The 19,087-nt window shown below is 38.8% G+C and overlaps 1 long non-coding RNA gene across 2 annotated transcripts in view; it reads left to right on the plus strand.

Annotated features, from left to right (window-relative positions):
* Window positions 1-19,087, plus strand: part of LOC134297629 (uncharacterized) — a 61,068-nt gene that overhangs the window by 26,531 nt on the left and 15,450 nt on the right. The gene's annotated exons all lie outside the window — the stretch shown is intronic.

A 19,087-nucleotide genomic window follows, 5' to 3' on the forward strand; every position in this document is an offset into this window, starting at 1 on the left:
TCTGAGCACATGAGACATGTCAAAAAAAGAAAATACACTCTGTTACTTTGGACCTGGAGTGGGAATTATGCAGTCCTCCAGATGTTGTTGAACAAGAAATCTTAGTAGCCTGAAACAATAGAGCCAGTGGTGAGGAATGCTGGGATTAATAGCTCCATAGCATTGTGGAACGGGATTGTACAAGATTGGTGTTAACTGCTGTCAAGCCAATTTCAACCTGTGGTAACCCTATGAATTATAGGCCCCCAGGTCACACTATTATCAATAGCCCTGCTGTTGCACTCCAGGACTGACCACTGCACCCCACAAGAGTCCAGGAATATAAGCAAACAGTTTATTGTCAAAACAGATAAAAAGCATATAAAAATCAGGAATAAGGAAGGAAGAGATATAATTCAAAAAGGTTTAGCAAAAGGTGAGAACCAAACAATGATTCTCATAAAGGTTCCAAAGTCCAGGAACAACCAGGAATCACAGATACAGCATAAACCCACAATCAGGAAGATATAACCAGTAAAATTTGAGCAGGAGTATATGAACAGAAACATAGAAAACTATATTAAATTAAATATAGTTTAAATTATTAAATCCAAAATCAAGGCTTGACTTGAACCATGAACAAGAGAACTCAGGCTTAGCTTCACACTCTAACGGAATGTTGCCTGAACTGCCCTTAAAGTAAACTTGTTTAATAGCCACCCATGAAAGCATTATGTCTTCTGTGAATTTCCTCCCCAACTTTCCCACATAATTTCTCAGCCTGCTGAACTCTATTTTTGGCTCTGATTTGTAAATGGAAACTTTTGTTGATCTTCGTAGCTACAGGTGACTTCTCCTGGGAACCCTCCTTATCACTCAGCTCTTCACTCGAATCCTTATCTACCATTGACTCCTCGGACTGGCTTTGAGGCCCTGCACTTTCTGAGTGAGTTTCCTCACAGAGAGAAACATCCTTTCCCAAACCGAATTTCCCAGACTTGAGAGCCCATCATTTTGTGCCACAGGAAGTCCCACAAGCCTTTCTAAATGCTCAATTAAGCCATCAGTCTCTAGCTGTTCTACAATGCCTGCTCAGGTCCTATAGTCTCAAGGCTATGTTTTTTTCCAGTCTGTCCATCTCTCTCTACAGCAGTGGTTCTCAGTCTGGAGTCTGTAGAAGCTTTTGGCCTTCAAGTCCCAGAAATCTTAATAGCTGGTAAACTGGCTAAGATTTCTGGGAGTTGTAGGTCAAAAACATCTGAGGACTCCAGGCTGAGAACCACTGCCCTACAGCCTTCTACTTTATCAAGTATCATTGTTCTTTTCATTGAGTCACGTCTTCTCATGATATGGCCAAAGTACAACAGCCTCAGATTAGTCATCTTGGCTTCTAGGAAAAGTTCAGGTTTGATTTGGTCTAGGACCCATTTATTTGTCCTTTTAGCATGACATCTGTAAAAATTCTTCTTATCAGCTTTAGTCACTGCCCAGCTTTGACAACTGTACATCAAAATTCGAAATCCAATGGCATGGATGATCCTGATGTTAGCTTTCAATTATATATCTTTAGGATCTTGTCTAGTTCATAGCAGCTCTTACATGTCCTTGCCTTCTTCACATTTCTTGACAGCAGTCTCCATTCTGATTAATAACTGAATGAAAATCTTGAACTATCTTCATTGTCATCTTTAAAACTATGTCAATCACCTGCGGCCAAGGCTTTTGTTTACGTAATGTTCAACTGTGAACTTGCCATTGCACTTTCTTCCTTGACTTTCTTTAGTAATTATTCCAACAGTTTGCTATTTTCTTCTAACAGTGCTGTCATCTACATCTCTTAAATGGTTGATTTGCTTCCTCTAGTTGTCATGCCTTCTTCCTCTGAGTCTTGTCCTGCTTTATGTATGATACATTCGGCATACATGTTAAATAGTTTAAGGGATAAAATGCAGCCTCGCCCAACTCCCTTGGTGATAGGAAACTATCCTGTTTCTCCATATTCTGTCCTAATAGTAGTCTCTTGTCCTGAATGCAGGTTATGCATCAGGGAAATAGAATATTGAGACACACCCATACTTTTTCATGATCTACACAATCCAGTGGTTCCCAACCTTTGTTCCTCCAGTTGTTTTGGACTTCAACTCCCAGAAATCTCAGTCAGCTTACCAGTTGTTAGGAATTGTGGGAGTTGAAGTCCAAAACAAAGGTTGGGAACCACTGGATTGTGTAGATCATGAAAAACTACTGACACAATCAAAGGCTTTGCTACAATTGATAAAGTACTGGCTGATTTTCTTCTGCTTTTTTTGTATTCTCCATTGTCCAACAGATGTTTGCAATATGAATGCAGCTTGGACAACTACTATTTCTTGTTCCATATACACTTACAGTCTGTGTTGTAGAATTTTGAGAATCATTTTGCTTGCATGGGAAATTAATGTTGTGGTTTTGTAGTTACTGCAATCTCTGGGTATGTATCTGACTATCTTGAATACCCAGATAAGAAATCACCACATGAAGCAGAGTAATCTATACTTTTAATAGTTGTGTGAAAGAAGGGATTTCAAAAAGTGGAGCTTGTCGTGCTGAAATGTCTCCTTTACACAACTACAGTAGAGTCTCACTTATCCAAGCTAAACGGGCCGACAGAAGCTTGGATAAGCGAATATCTTGGATAATAAGGAGGGATTAAGGAAAAGCCTATTAAACATCAAATTAGGTTATGATTTTACAAATTAAGCACCAAAACTTCATGTTATACAACAAATTTGACAGAAAAAGTAGTTCAATATGCAGTAATGTTATGTTGTAATTACTGTATTTATGAATTTAGCACCAAAATATCACGATATATTGAAAACATTGACTACAAAAATGGCTTGGATTATCCAGAGGCTTGGATAAGCGAGACTTGGATAAGTGAGACTCTACTGTATTGAAGATCTAGGAGACCTCTTTTTTCTATCAGCATCTTAAGAGATTTTATTTCCCTATTACATAATTACAACTGTAGCTGTGGTGGTGCAATGGGTTAAAACCTTGTGCCAGCTGAACTGCTGAGCTGAAGGTTGGGTTGCTGACCTGAAGGTTGTCAGCTGAAATCCATAAGACGGGGTGAGCTCCCGTCTGTCAGCTCCAACTTGCGGGGACATGAGAGAAGCCTCCCAGCGAACATATCCTGGCATTCCCTGGACAACGTCTCTGTAGACCAGAGGTCCTCAGACTTTTTAAGTGGAGGGCCGGTTCATGGTCCCTTAGACTGTTGAGGGGCCGAATTATCATTTGAAAAAAATACGAACGAATTCCTATGCACACTGCACATGTCTTATTAGTAGTGCAAAAAAACCCAACACAACAATGAAAGAACAATACAATATATTTTTTTAAAAAAACAATTTTAACCAACATAAATCTATCAGGATTTCAATGGGAAGTGTGGGCCTGCTTCTGGCCAATGAGATAGTCAAGTTAATTAGGATTGTTGTTGTTGACAGACGCAGGCTGGGCTGTGGCGCAGGCTGTTTAGCAGCCAGCTGCAACAAATCACTCTGACCAAGATGTCATGAGTTCAAGGCCAGCCCATGCCTGCGTTTGTCTTTGACTCTGATCTATGTTATGGCATTGAATGTTTGCCTTATATGTGCAATGTGATCCGCCCTGAGTCCCCTTCGGGGTGAGAAGGGCGGAATATAAATACTGTAAATAAATAAATAATAAATAAATTGTGTGCCTTCGAGTCATTTCAGACTTTGGGTGAGCCCTAGTCTTAAACTGAGGGCGGGGGCCAGGTAAATGACCTTGGAGGGCCACATCCGGCCCCCGGGCCTTAGTTTGGGGACCCCTGCTGTAGACGGCCAATTCTCTCACATCAGAAGCGACTTGCAGTATGTTCTCAAGTAGTTTCTGACATGATTTAAAAACTTTAACATGTACGGCTATATCCTATGGAATGGTGAAATTTGTAGTTTAGTATGGCACTAGCATTCCCTGGCAGAGTGTTTTAATTACCGTAACTTATGGAAATACAAATTCTAGAATTCCTTTGAATGGATCCATGTAGTTAAACTGATACCAAAGTGCTGTAATTGTGCAGTGTGCTAGGAACCAGAGAAGAACTGCTTTTTGAATCTTGATAAAGCGACATGAGCAGAACATTCTCAGGTCAAGTCTTTGAGACAAATTAGATGATACAATTAACATGTATTCAGAAGAAGTGCTTCCTTGAGTGGAAAACTGTCTGTTTATAATACAGTAGAGTCTCTCTTATCCAAGACTCGCTTATCCAAGGTTCTGAATTATCCGAGGCATTTTTGTAGTCAATGTTTTCAATATATCATGATATTTTGGTGATAAATTCGTAAATACAGTAATTACAACATAACATTATGTTGAACTACTTTTTCTGTCAAATTTGTTGTATAACATGATGTTTTGGTGCTTAATTTGAAAAATCATAACCTAATTTGATGTTTAATAGGCTTTTCCTTAATCTCTCCTTATTCGCTTATCCAAGGTTCTGCCGGCCCGTTTAGCTTGGATAAGTAAGACTCTACTATACCACTTAAGTAAAGGTAAAGGTTTTCCCCTGACATTAAGTCTAGTCGTGTCCTTTTCTGGGGGTTGGTGCTCATCTCGATTTCTAAGCAAAAGAGCTGGTGTTGCCCATAGATGCTGCTAAGTTCATGTTGCCGACATGACTCCATGGAGAACCGTTACCTTTCTGCCAAAGCAGTACCTATTGATTTACTCACATTTGCATATTTTTGAACTGCTAAGTTGGCAGAAGCTGGAGCTAACAGCAGGAGCTCACCCTGCTTCCTGGATTCTAACTGCCGACATTTTGATCAGTAAGTTCAGTAGCTCAGTGATTTAACCTGCCGCACTGCCAGGGGCTCCATAATAGCATTTAACTGTCCCTAATTGCATGTGTTGTGCTTAATTTGCAAACCTGGTTGTTGAAGCACACATCTTTGAGGAAATCATTGTTTTGAGAATGAAGATATGTCAGTCTTTGGAAATGCACATTGTCTTTACCATCTAGTTTGACCTCAATATTGCCATCATTTCTGGGAATACAGATTCCTAGGTATCTTTCCTCTTGGACATTTCTCTGTAATGCTTGAAGAAAAGCTTTTTCAATTACTCTCCTCCCCTGGCACTGTTGCTGGAAGGTATGTTTTGAAAAAAGCAACTGTACAACTCAGAATTGGCCTGGTTTATTTATGAGCTGAGATGAAATTCAAAGCAATGTTAGCTCAGATCTTAAACAAGCACAGTGTTTCATAATGGGGCTAGGATCTGTTTCCAACCACCTCTCCAGTTCTGAAACTTGGCAATGTTGCTATTCCAAAATATACGGCTCTACATGCGAGTAACAGCTCAAATCTGAGAAATGATACTTTACTGTTGTGGTTGTTTTACTGTTTTGAGCCAACCCACTTTTTAAATTAGTAAACAATGTCAAAGTTCAGAATTGAATCTTTGCATAGTGGTGTGTGTTATGTGTGTAAGTATTTTCCAAAGGCGGCGATGAAGTGGAACCCAAATTTAGCACTCCAGTGCTAGTTTCATTTTCAGGGTTTCCTATCCAATCCTCCATTCTTTTCCTCTGTTGTTTTCTAGTATATTTCTGACACTTCTTTCCTAGCCACAAAATAACACAATCACAATAAATTAAAATTACAATTGATCTTTCTTCTTTATATGTAAAAATACAGCCTGCATATGTTTGTGCACGTAGAACTTGAAAAGTAGTCAGTCAATCAACTTGATATTTTGATACAACATGGCATACTAATATGCATGTATTTTAATAATGAGTTTGGGGGAGGGAGAACTACAGATGATGGGATATGCAGTACTTTCAATCACTTCACCTCCCACAGACCACTGTGACTTGCACCAATGACTGATCAGGACAAAACCTGGCACTCAGACCTCCCATGACCCACTTTACGCCCTGGTGTGGTTAGAGAAGGACAAACCACAGATGATGGGATATGCAGTGCCTTCACCCAAATCAGACCACTGCAATTCCAACAAACAACAGACATGGATCATATTTGGCACACACACAAACCCCTTTACCCACTTCACGTCATGATGCCGACAGGAGAAGGATGGACCACAAATGATGGGATTTGCAGTGCCTTCAGCTGATTCAGCTCCAACTTCAACAGAGACCCACACAAATGACGGACATGGACTAAACAAGACACACACTCCCCATGACTAACAAAAAATACTGGAAAAGTTTGGTGGATATTGGCCTTGATTTGCAGGTGTTATAGTTCACCTGCATCCAGAGAAATTGTGACCCCCACCAACAATGGACCTGGAACAACTTGGCACAGAGACCCCATGACTAACTGAACATACTGCTGTGGTATGTTGGAGCTGACCTTGATTATGGGAGTTGTAGTTCACCCTTTATCCAGAGTGCGCTAAACCCAGCTGACAATGGATCTGGACCCAACGTGGTACAGAGACCCAACATGGTCAACACTACATACATGCAAGAGTTAGAGGTGATTGCCCTGGGAATCCCATTCATTCCAACCAACACGGCGTTAGAGTTCAAATGATTTCCATTACCAATATGCCTTGCATTCGCAATGACTATCAATAAAGCGCAGGGGCAATCTTTGCAAGTGAGCAGTTTGAAATTAGCAAACAAATATTTCTCTCATGGGCAATTATACATTGCATGCTCCAGAGTTGGTAAACTGTCTGATTTTAATGTTGATGCAGAAAAAAGACAAACCAAAAATCTAGTCAAACCACAAGCATTACAATAAAAAATGATTTTTGGAAAAAAAACCTTCTTTCCATACATTCCACATAGACACAGCAACGCAAGGCAGGGTATTGAATTGAATGATGTGTTTTCTCCCTGAATCTATGTTCGCCCCAATACTTTTATTTACTTTCAGATTCATTACATATCATACTGAGCCACAGTAAAGCATGGCCGGGTTTAGTTGGTTATTACATAATATAATACTTTTTTTTTTTACACAAAATCTGTTAATTGGGGCACTTGCCTAACTCTGTCTGGCCCTGTTTTGTTATGAAGTGGAAACATCTACAGTTGATTTCTTGTACTTACATTACTTTCCCTACCAAAATCTTTTAAGTTATGGAGCACTTGCACTTTGCTGTAAAACTTGAGCCAAAACGATGGTAGTCAGTCAGATGCATCTCAATCTGAGGCTTATTAATGGGCTCCACTGTGAATCATCTTGGAACTTGACAAAAGTGGACCACCCAAGACAATCTAGTAAACATATGGCTGAACACGGATTGAACCTGGAAGTTCAATACTATCCATTGACCAATGCTACTATTGCTTATATTTCAAGCATTCACATTTCTCCACTTGAACAGAAGTAGTTTTAGAGGCCTTCCTAAATATTCTCTTTTCTTTTTCTTGGCAAAGTCGTCCAAAAGAAAATACATCCTATTGGTTAGTTTCTGCCAGACCACAACTACACATTTCCCTTGCTCCCTTTCCCCACAAAAAGGCTTGGCAACTTATAGACATACAATCTATTGGTGGCACGGGTGTGGAAAACATTGTAGACCAATTCATATAGGCCCCAATCCAGCAAAATTCTTAGGCTCCGGTCAGATGAATGGTTTCATTGATTTCAAAGGGATAGGTCAGGAACAGGTGGGCTCTGATGTTGTAATTCCCAGAATGGTAGGATATAAAGTTTGCAATCTTTTGAGAAAACCAAAATAAAAACCCCTATATGCAGTGTTGTACAAATGTACTACCTAACTGTCCCTCATTTTTTATGGAGGTGGGGAAATGAGAAATTTTGCACGTTTTGCAAGGCCTATTACTCTAGTGAGATTAGTCTTCAAAGGCCTGCCAAAACAAAACAAAGAAAGCCTCCACCTACCTCCAGAAAGATATTGAGAAGCATGGCAGTCTAACCTCTCAAGGAAGGATCTTCCAGAATTTGGGAACAGACAACAAGAAGGCTTTCTCCTCCTGAGAAAATCTAGCAGGATTTCTTTTGTGACTGGTCTCTGGAAGATAAACATGAGTTTAATTTGCAAGCCTGATTGCCGAAGTATCCATCTCCGAGAAAACCCTGTTGTCAGTGGGAAAACATGTTGTCAAACTTTGTTGTCAATGGGAAAACAGCCAATATGCATTCTCCTTAATGAGTGTACAGACAAAACAGAAGGCAGTATTGGATTTACACACAAGCAAAGGAAGTTATATTTTAAGTCTCCACATTATGAAGCATCTCTAAATACTAATACTAATACGAGGGTGGCCAAAAGATTTTGCCTCGCATGCCATAAAAATGTTATGAATGAACATATAGCAGTGAAAGTTGCTACTGATTATAGCTTGAATGATCCTGTACACAAAACTACCATTCAACATAGTCACCATCAATTTGTACTATATTTGCTCCATTGTTTAGCCCAGGCATCAAAACCATTTTGGAAAAAATCAGGGTTTTGCTTTGTGACCCATGATTTAAAGCTGTGTTATCATCATTCAAGTCATTGAATCTGAAACCACGTAGATTGTCTTTCAGAGATCCAAAAAGACAACCTACATGGTTTCAGATTGAATGACTGGAATGATGTTAACACAGCTTTAAATCATGGATCATGAAACAAAACACTGAATTTTTCCAAAATTGTTTTGATGCCCCCCTTCATAGATTTATCAACCTGGTCCCAATGCAAAACATATGCAAAATAGAATTCTGAATTTAGGAATTTGTTTGTGAAGAAGAAACTAAAAGGAGTCTCTAGCCCTCTGACACCAAAAAACTATATTTCTGATGAAGTGTCTCTGTTGTAGGTTTTAGTCTGAACATTAAAGGGGCTCTCTAAACCCCCTTCTACACTGCCATATAATCCAGATGATCAAAGCAGAAAATCCACATTATCTGCTTTGAACTGGATTATCTGAGTCTACACTGCTATATAATCCAGTTCAAAGCAGATAATCTGGATTTTATATGACAGTTTAGAAGGGGCAAAGATGCTGAACCTATTTGGGAGACTTGTGTTCAGCACTCTGGATAGCTCCTTTAAAGTTCAGATTACAACCAACTGCTGACTCCACTGACAGGAAGTTGCCATAGGGATGAGATTTATAACAGACTCTTGCTCTCAACAAAAATATTAGTTTTGTCACCACTTAATTGTTGTATAGGTTGTGGCCTTTTGAGCCCATCACTCATGCCTCCCTTATTTATTTCTGCATGGGTGGGCAGACTAATCTGATCAATTTGTCCATGCAGACACAGAGTTTTTGGGGCTTAGCTTTTGAAAGTCTGGCTTGAATTTCAATGTATTCGACAACCAAAGTCCTGATTTGTCATTGCATCCTCTCCCCTGAGACTCCCTGTGTTTAATAGTTCTGTAGCATACAGAAATAACGATGTTCTCTCTCTGCTGGGAATCTCACTGTGTGAATTGTGGAGAATTTTGATTCAGATTATTAACATTTATCAGAATCTGTGAAAAATAGTCCTGTTCAGAATGAATAAAAACTTGACGCTTCAAAGTTTGAATCCAGGGAGCGAGGTGAGCTCCCTCTGTTAGCCCCAGCTTCTGCCAACCTAGCAGTTCGAAAACATGCAAATGTAAGTCGATCAATAGGTACCGCTCTGGTGGGAAGCTAACAGTGCTCCATGCAGTCATGCCAGCCATGTGACCTTGGAGGTGTCTACGGACAACGCCGACTTTTCGGCTTAGAAATGGAGATGAGCACCAACCCCCCAGAGTCGGACACAACTAGACTTAATGTCAGGGGAGAACCTTTATCTTTACCTTAATGCTAGAAGCAGCATTCATCGGGAAATGTTCTATGCATTCTGAGAGAACCCTACAATAAAATGAATAAAATAAGTCTCAGAGAACCTAATTAAGGTTTATGCAGAAACTACAACCAGCGGATTCTAACCTGCACGTCCCACTTTCTAAATCTGGACCATGATGCAGACAATTTTTAATTAAATGCAATTCATGTTGGTTTATGAATCATTTTCTTTAAAACTAATGCACCCTTCATGTGTAGCCTGTAATTTACTACTTTTAAGAGCATTATCTTTTACAACTTGGGAAGCTGCTCCTAGACATCTTAAATAAAGGTGGTGGAGTGGAGGAAGGGTTAAAGACTCCTATGTTAAATCAGAATAGTAAAATGTTATTTATTATTTATTTATTTACTACATTTATGTCCCACTCTTCTCATCCCAAAGGGGACTCAGAGCAGCTTACAAATCAAATGAACATACAATATATTATTAGCATAGCACAATATAAGCATTAAATTACTATATTGTACTATATCATTATAAGGTAATATTATTAGTAATATTATGTTTAATATATAATATATAATTAACATTATTATATTGTATTATTATTAGTATTGTATTCCATTATAATATTATTATCAATATTATTTGTATATACAATATATGATATATTTATAAATTATTATATATATATATATATATATATATATATATATATATATATATAATACACACACACATATACATATGTATATAAAATTAGCATAGCATGTTGTGTCCAATATGAACATAATATTTGAGTATAAATTGTCAGAGCAGGAAGGAAAGTATATAATGGAGGCAATCATTTTTAAAGACAAAGTCATGTTAGCCTCTTGCTACATAAAAAAGAGAAAGGGAATGGGAAGAAAAAAAGGAGTATTGCAGCACCTTTAAGACTGACTTTTTAGTTTAGTGTGAGCTTTCATGGATATAAACCCTCTTCTTCAGATGCAGTACCGAGTGGAATTAAAACCTCAGATTATAAAGCATATTTATATAGTTCTGGGAGTCAAAGTTAATGTAATAAGACCCAGAAAGATGCTAAAAATGTCCCTTGCTTTACATTTTCAAAGACCTGTGTAAAGTGATACCAATCTTTCAGATTTTTACTGTGGTCAATTAGTGTTGATGGGTGAAGGCAATAAATCTATTTATCAATTGTCAGTTTCTCCGGGTTCAAAGCTCCCTACAAAAAGATTCCATTTGTTGTATGTGCAGCAAGAAGGATTCTTGTATTTATATATGTAATGTGGTATGAAGCCATTGTTTTGTTCCTACCCCTGCAAATAGATTGGAATTTGTGAACATTTTGCAATTCAGTTGTTTCTCTTTTTACTTTGTTTAAACACTGTGACCTGAAAGATCTTAAATACCTGTGTCACTCTAACAGCCCCTTGAAAAATTAAGGCAAGTGTCATGATTTGCATCTTTCTGCATCCCATTGTGTTCTGTCCTGTACCCACAATTAATGTGCTTCATATCTGAGTTCTAAAACCATTTGGAATGGCATCTGAAGAAGTGGGTATATATCCATGAAAGTTCATGTGGAAAAACCAGTCTTAAAGATACTGGAATAACCCATTTTTTCTCCCCCTTCCCTTCCACTTTTTAAATAAATGAGGCAAGAAACTGAAAAAGGTGCAGCTTTTGAGTCAAGTACAAGGAGTATTGTGAAGGCAGAGGTTGAAGGAGAAGAGAGAAAAGAAGAGAAGAAGAGTAGAAGGTACAGTGGGAGGGAGGAAGAAGCAAAACAAGTACAGTAGAATCTCGCTTATCCAACCTTGGCTTAGCCAACGCTCTGTATTATCCAATGCACTCTGCCTTTTAGCAGTCAATGTTTTTGTAGTCAACATTTACAATACATTGTGATGTTTTGGTGCTAAATTTGTAAATACAGTAGTTACTACATAATGTTACTGTGTATTGAACTGCTTTTTCTGTCAATTTGTTGTAAAACATGATGTTTTGGTGCTTAATTTGTAAAATTAAAAAGGAACAAAACTGGAAGAGATAATAGGATCTTTGACTGGAACAAGGAATCCAAACTGCAAAACTTCCAGGAACAATGACTGGATAATACAAAATTCCCCAAGAGCAAAAACAAAGACTGGAACAAAACTCAAGATACAAGGCATGAAAATCCACAGGAACATGAAAACATGATTTTTTGAGTCCATGAAAAGGAACCATGCTCGATGAGCAAAGTTACCACCTCTGAAAATCTCTCTCAGAAGTAGTTCCTCTTAAAGCTGAAATCAAGGCCTCTTTCCGTGGGAAGTTTGTTCAAAACCTTTTCTCATTAATAGCCTTTTGCTGCCTCTCAAAACCTCTCTTTCTTGTCTCTGTTGACATATAGCTTTCTTTTTGACAACCTCTTTAGTTTTATCACAACTGAAATGCCCATTTGGCAAGAGAAAGTTCAATCTTGACTCTACCAAGGAATGCAGTTCAAGTTGCCTGCTTGAAACCATTTGTGTGCCGGTTCCCAGAATCCTCAGGTGCAGCAACTCCTCTACCTCTGGCCGTCCAGAAATGGCTGCATGGGAATGCTAGGGTCCAACCCAGAGTCTTCTGACAAGTCAGGTGCAGGTACAATCACAGGCTGAACAGGCCCAACCCAAGGCTCACAAGGCTCATCTGACAGCTCAGGTGTAGGCTGGGCTACAATAGAGATTGCATGGCCTTCCCAGAGCAATTTAAACTTAAAAGGAAGTTCCCTGCAGAATTCCATTACTGCATCATCAAAAGAAGAGGAGACAGTGGCTAGCAGTAAAGACAAAAAACAAAGCCCTTTAGGGAAACAGGCATAGGAATGTGGGGAAAGAAATCCCTGAGCTTGCCCCTGTCTCTTGTCTAGCTACTCATTGAAGACTGGAAACTTGATGACACAAAGACTTGTGCAGTCCAGGAATGAAACCTAACAAACCTCCCCTTCCTTCCTCCTTGCTTTGAACATGTATGTGGTGCTAGAATCATTGGATGTCTCAGCTTTAGTTTTTTCCATGAAAGAACTAGTGTGTTGCATATTTAATCTGATGCAAAAAGTTAAAATGAGGAATACCATGAGCGGGACCCCTGTCTAACTTACTAACTATTAGCAGAGTTTTAAAAAGTTATCTCTTGACCACAGATTCCCATATTCCTTAGCCCCAAAAGCACACTGGTAAAACTGAATACTAAAAGGGGAGCTTAGAAACAACAGAGTTAAGATTACTGTCCGAAACAGTATCTAATTACAAGTTCACATATGTTGGACTAAAGATGCAGTGCTGTGTGATCAGAGTGAATGAATTATTCGTTCTGAAGAGCACTGTCTGATTAACTACAGAGGAAGGATGGTATGTAATGCATGGGGCACATGGCCATACATCTAACAAAGAGGATAAAAATAAATAGTGAACAGCTGTCTCGTCCTTTAAGCTTTGGCCATGCTGCACACTTCATGAGCGTGGAATCCTGCTGAAAAAGATGGTATATATGCTTACATGGGGCAGATACATGCAGAACACATTAATGAATCAATGTGGACTGATTTATATGGGAAGGATAAATTTTCAACTCCAGACCAAGAAATTAGGTTTAAAAAAAAAAAAGAGGGAGAGAGAAATGGCAGTATATATTAGCCTCAAGAAGATACACACGGTTTAACTACCATACATACTCAGGTATAAGCCAACCCGAATATAAGCCGAGGCACCTAATTTTACCACAAAAAAACTGGGAAAACATTGACTCCAGTATAAGCCGAGGGTGGTAAATTTCAGAAATAAAAATAGATACCAATAATATCACATTAATTGAGGCATCAGTAGGTTAAATGTTTTTGAATATTTACATAAAGCTCAAATTTAAAATAAGACTGTCCAACTCTGATCAAATCATTATTCTCATCTTCTTCAATGTAAATGTGCTTTTAATCAATCTTTTTAATAATAATAGAGTAAAATAATACATGTAATAATAATAATAATAATAATAATAATAATAATAATAAATACAGGAAAATAATACAAGTAACAATAAATATAGTAAAATAATAAATGCAATAATAATAATATCAGAGTGAAATAATAAATGTATTATTATTAATAATAAAATAGCATAAAATAAATGTAATAGTAGCAACAATAATAGAGAAAAATAATAAATGTAATAATACCAATAATAATATAGAAAAATAATAAATGTAATAATACCAATAATAATAGAGAAAAATAATAAATGTAAGAATACTAATAATAGAGAAAAATAATAAATGTACCATATATTCTTGAGTATAAACTGACCCAATAATAAGCCAACCAGGACCCTCACCCAAGTATAAGCTGAGGGGGGCTTTTTCAGTCTTAAAAAAAGGGCTGAAAAACTAGGCTTATATTCGAGCATATACAGTATTTATTTATTGTATCAGAAGCAAAACGAGGGTACAGTTGTACTGCATTTAAAAACACAAACAAAGTTAAAAGCTTAACATTATACTAAATGTCCTTTGACCAGTAGCTGGCCACTTGGAGTGCCCCTTGTGTTACTATAAGAAGGTCCTCAATTGTGTATGTGACAGGGCTCAGACTGCATTGCAATAGGTGGTAGAGTTGTGTACGGCATTTGTTTAATTCATGTATTCATTTTGTATCGTCCATCCGGATGCACAAAACAAAAGATGCTATTTTTGGATGAAACAAATGGTGAAACAAAAGAGAAAGCTGCACAGACATTGTGTTTGCTTTCGTTTTCGGGCCGCATAACAATAATTACTCTGGGACCCTAAGCAGGATCTAGGAGCCTCCGGTGGCCTAGGGGATAAAAGCCTTGTGACTTGAAGGTTGGGTTGCTGGCCTGAAAGCTGCCAGGTTCGAATCCCACCAGGGGAGAGTGCGGATGAGCTCCCTCTATCAGCTCCAGCTCCATGCGGGGACATGAGAGAAGCCTCCCACAAGGATGGTAAAACATCAAAACATCCGGGCGTCCCCTGTGCAACGTCCTTGCGGATGGCCAATTCTCTCACTCCAGAAGCAACTCCGGTTGCTCCTGACACAGAAAAAATAAATAAAAATAAAGCAGGATCTGACAGAGGGCTGCTTTCCCATTACAGCTGATGTGTTACAATGGGTGTTATAATAATATTAATATTAAAAACAATGGTTACTCTGGGGGACTAAGCAGAGGATGGCTTTCCCATTACAGCTGATGTGTGCCAATGGGTGTTAATAATAATAATAATAATAATTATTATTAATATTAATATTAATTAAGGCAAGGCAGGTAGAGTGGATGGGAAGCCTCCAGTTCTTCCCGTGGTGACATTAGGCTCCCTTGAAGTCCAGTGCCCTGGCGAAGATGGAGGAGGAGAAGGAAGCACTTCCTCAGAGCCACAGCCCATATTTTAGCTGTCACGGTGACCCACTCAGAGAAGACGGGATGGAAATGCTTTTAAAGGGGATTTTATTTATAAAAAGGGACAAAATTGCTAAAATTCAGGGGAAGACTCAAACATTTTAAAAGTTGATGGGCTGAAAGTGGTTGATATCCCCTCTCTGTGTGGCAAATTTCACCCCTATAGCATTAAAACTTAGTGGGGGGTGAGCCTTGGAATCCCTCCCATTGCTGCCAATGGTCCAAAGATTTTTGTTTTTTTTCGTAAACAAAAAGAAAATTCTAATTGTATAGGCACCCCGTTTTCGGAAACGGAGACAAATATGAAAATGAGACAAAATGAATGAAACTAAACAAAACAAACAGCAGTTCCATACAAATGCACACCACTAATAGATGGTCTGTGGTTTGCTCTTCTCCACACTCACAAGTTGTGGACTCCATTTTTGGCCCCATTTCTTAAGGTTGGCTCTGCATCTCGTGATGCCAGAGCATAGTCTGTTCAGCACCTTCCAAATCGCCCAGTCTCCTCTGTGCTCAGGAGGTAGTCCTTCATTTGGTATCAGCCATGGCATGAGGTTCTGAGTTTTAGCCTGCCACTTTTGGACTCTTGCTTGCTGAAGTGTTCTTGTGTTGCAGCATGAAATCAAACGATGTAATGTAAACTTAAGGTATTATAAACATATTGCACAGCATGACACCTTTTTAAAGGTGGTGGATGCTGTATGGAAACAAATTCTCCTTTGGATACATTTCTACAGATTATTAAATCAGAGCGGTCAGAGATATTTTCAACATCAGGATCTGAAAACACATGGTCACCTCCTAATTTTTATTTGACTAGACAGGCCTTTGATGGAAATCTCACTAGAATAATCTTACCTAAAGTAGATACAATGTTTCATTCATTTTCAATGTGTTTTCTCTAGGTGAGACTAACATTGGATTTAGCCCATTGATTCCCATTGTCTTTTGATGTGCGGCAGGATTTACAGGAAAGCATTTAAGGATCCACTGTATATCAAAGGCAACAATGAAATTCTTGTCTACTTGAGCGGGGACATAAGGATAGAGATGTGCCAAATAATTCCCTCCAGATGAGAGACTCAAAATGTTCTGAAAAACCATAACAAATGGTCCAGAATGTCAACACTATATATTTCATTAAGGATTTCATCCTAAGAACCATTTTGGAATTAAATCGTTGCACATTTCCAGCAAGATAATAATTATTCTAAACTCTTGCGCACAGTTCTCCCTTGAGTGATATGATTTAGAATAAATTGCTACAAATATGGGATTGCTGAGGAATTTCAGTTATCCTACTAGTAATGGGAATTGAAGGCGCTTAAGCTGGAGAATGCCGTTTCCAGCGAAAGGATACCCATGGTATTATTATAACAACAATTAAGGATACTTCAGGCACCAATATGCCAAAATACCACATGAAAGCACAAGGATGGTTTAAAAGAGGATCACATTTGTTCTGCCTAGCAATACACAAGGGGAAGGGAGGGAAGGAACCTTTCCAAGCTCGAAGTTCCAGGGAACACAGACAGATGAAGCAGTTCTCCTGGCTTCTCGCCACACAGATGTTTATGAATGAATCTGTCAAAATGTGGGATTTGGCTTTAAATAGCAATTCTATATAAAATTGTCACAGCTTGGTCTGTCTTGTAGAGATATAATGCAACAAGAAAAGGTTTCCCCATTGTCTGATGTCTGCAATCTTGTCAGTAGACGTGATCACTTTTTCTCCTGGAGCTGAAGTACTTCCACTTTGCCCTGATCCTCTCCTGATCCATTCATTGCCTCTTAGAGCTTTTGAATGTCAGTTACTTCTCTGACGGAGTTTGAAAATGTACATGTTACCTTAATACTGGAGGCCCCAGTGGCACAGCGGATTAAACCGCTGAGCTGCTGAACTTGCTGACCAAAAGGTTGGCTGTTTGAATCTGGGGAGCAGGATGAGCTCCTGCGGTTAGCTCCAGCTTCTGCCAACCAAGCAGTTTGAAAACATGCAAATGTAAGTAGATCAATAGGTACCGCTCTGGCGGGAAGGTAACGGTGCTCCATGCTGTCATGCCGGCCACATGGCCTTGGAGGTGTCTACAGACAACACCGACTATTCGGCTTAGACATGGAGATGAGCACTAACCCCCAGAGTCAGACACAACTAGACTTAACGTCAGGGGAAACCTTTACCTTTACTTACCTTAATACTGCAAACTGAGGATAGTCTTCCTCCTCTTTTCCCACCCCACCAATAAAAAATAACAGCAGAGGCCCTTACTACCGTGTTTCCCCGAAAATAAGACAGTGTCTTATATTATTTTTTGCTCCCAAAGATGTGCTAGGTCTTATTTTTAGGGGATGTCTTATTTTTTCCATGAAGAAGAATTCACATTTATTGTTGAACAAAAAAAATGAACATTTATTATATGCTGTACTGTAGTTGTCATCACAAACCAACATAACCAAACCAGACAAACTATGACGTCTGTCAAGAATTTCTTGTTACTACTGTATACATATAAATAATATAACATTTTAATATATTATTACCATTATTTCCATGTACAACTGGTATGTACATTTACCGATCCTGCAAGTTCTGGTGTTTCATTTGGCGGGTGCCGGGCATGCTTCCAAACAAAAACTTGGCTAGGTCTTACTTTCGGGGGAGGCCTTATATCTAGCAATTCAGCAAAACCTCTGCTAGGTCTTATTTTTTAGGGATGTCTTATTTTCGGGGAAACAGGGTAAGGCTGAACAGTCACCTGCACCCTATAAAAAAGGGACTTATGCATAGATAGACTGTATTAATGCACATAAACGTCACTAATAGGATACTGATTTTAATGATTGGTTGAATCCTATTGGCTTGTTCCAGCTACAGTAGATTCATTGTCTCAGTTGTCAAATGGTGTGGCAATTGATTTAGTTAGTCTATTCTAGTTGGAACTAACTAATGGGGTGAGCTCCTGCTGTCAGTCCCAGTTTCTGCCCACCTAGCAGTTAGAAAACATGAAAATGTGGGTAGATCAATATGTACCACTCTGGCGGGTGCTCCATGCAGTCATGCTGGCCACATGACCTTGGAGGTGTCTATGGACAACACTGGCTTTTCCGCTTAGAAATTGAGATAAGCACCAACTCCCAGAGTTGGACACAACTAGACTTAATGTCAGAGGAAAACATTTACCCTTTACCCTTTAGCTGGAACTAACCAAGCATGCCATTGTGTTGTAGTGTGCTTTATAGGTCCTTAAAGCAATTTCTTCATTTGTTATTTACTATATGTTTATCTGTGTTGCAATAAATGTAATTGCAGTCCCCAATGACGTAGCGGGTTAAACCACTGAACTTGTTGACCGAAAGGTTGGTGGTTCGAATCCGGGGAGCTGGGTGAATCCCCGCTGTTAGCCCTAGTTTCTACCAACCTAGCAGTTCAAAAACATGAAAATGTGAGTAGATCAATAGGTACCACTCTGGTGGAAAGGTAACAGCACTTCATGCCAGCAATATGACCTTGGAGGTGTCTACAGACAATGCCGGCTCTTTGGCTTAGAAATGGAGATGAACACTAATCTCCAGAGTCGGACACAACTAGACTTAATGTCAGGGGAAAAGCTTTACCTTGACCTTTACTAAACTATCTCAAAAGTAAGGCACACTCTCTTGGGCTCAGAGAGGAGCAAAAGCAAAGCCCCGCTGAACAAACCTCATCAAGAAAATAACCTTTACTAAAACAAAATCCAAAAGAATAATTGTAAGAAAGAATTAGCTCCCTTGACGTTACTCTGAAGTGGGTTTAATGATGCATGGTGTTGGTGAAATTTCATCTTGTATTCAACAGAATTGCACTATCGGCATGTGTGAGTACATATTTC

Source organism: Anolis carolinensis, chromosome 3 (assembly GCF_035594765.1).
Source record: "Anolis carolinensis isolate JA03-04 chromosome 3, rAnoCar3.1.pri, whole genome shotgun sequence".
Lineage (NCBI taxonomy): Eukaryota > Metazoa > Chordata > Lepidosauria > Squamata > Dactyloidae > Anolis > Anolis carolinensis.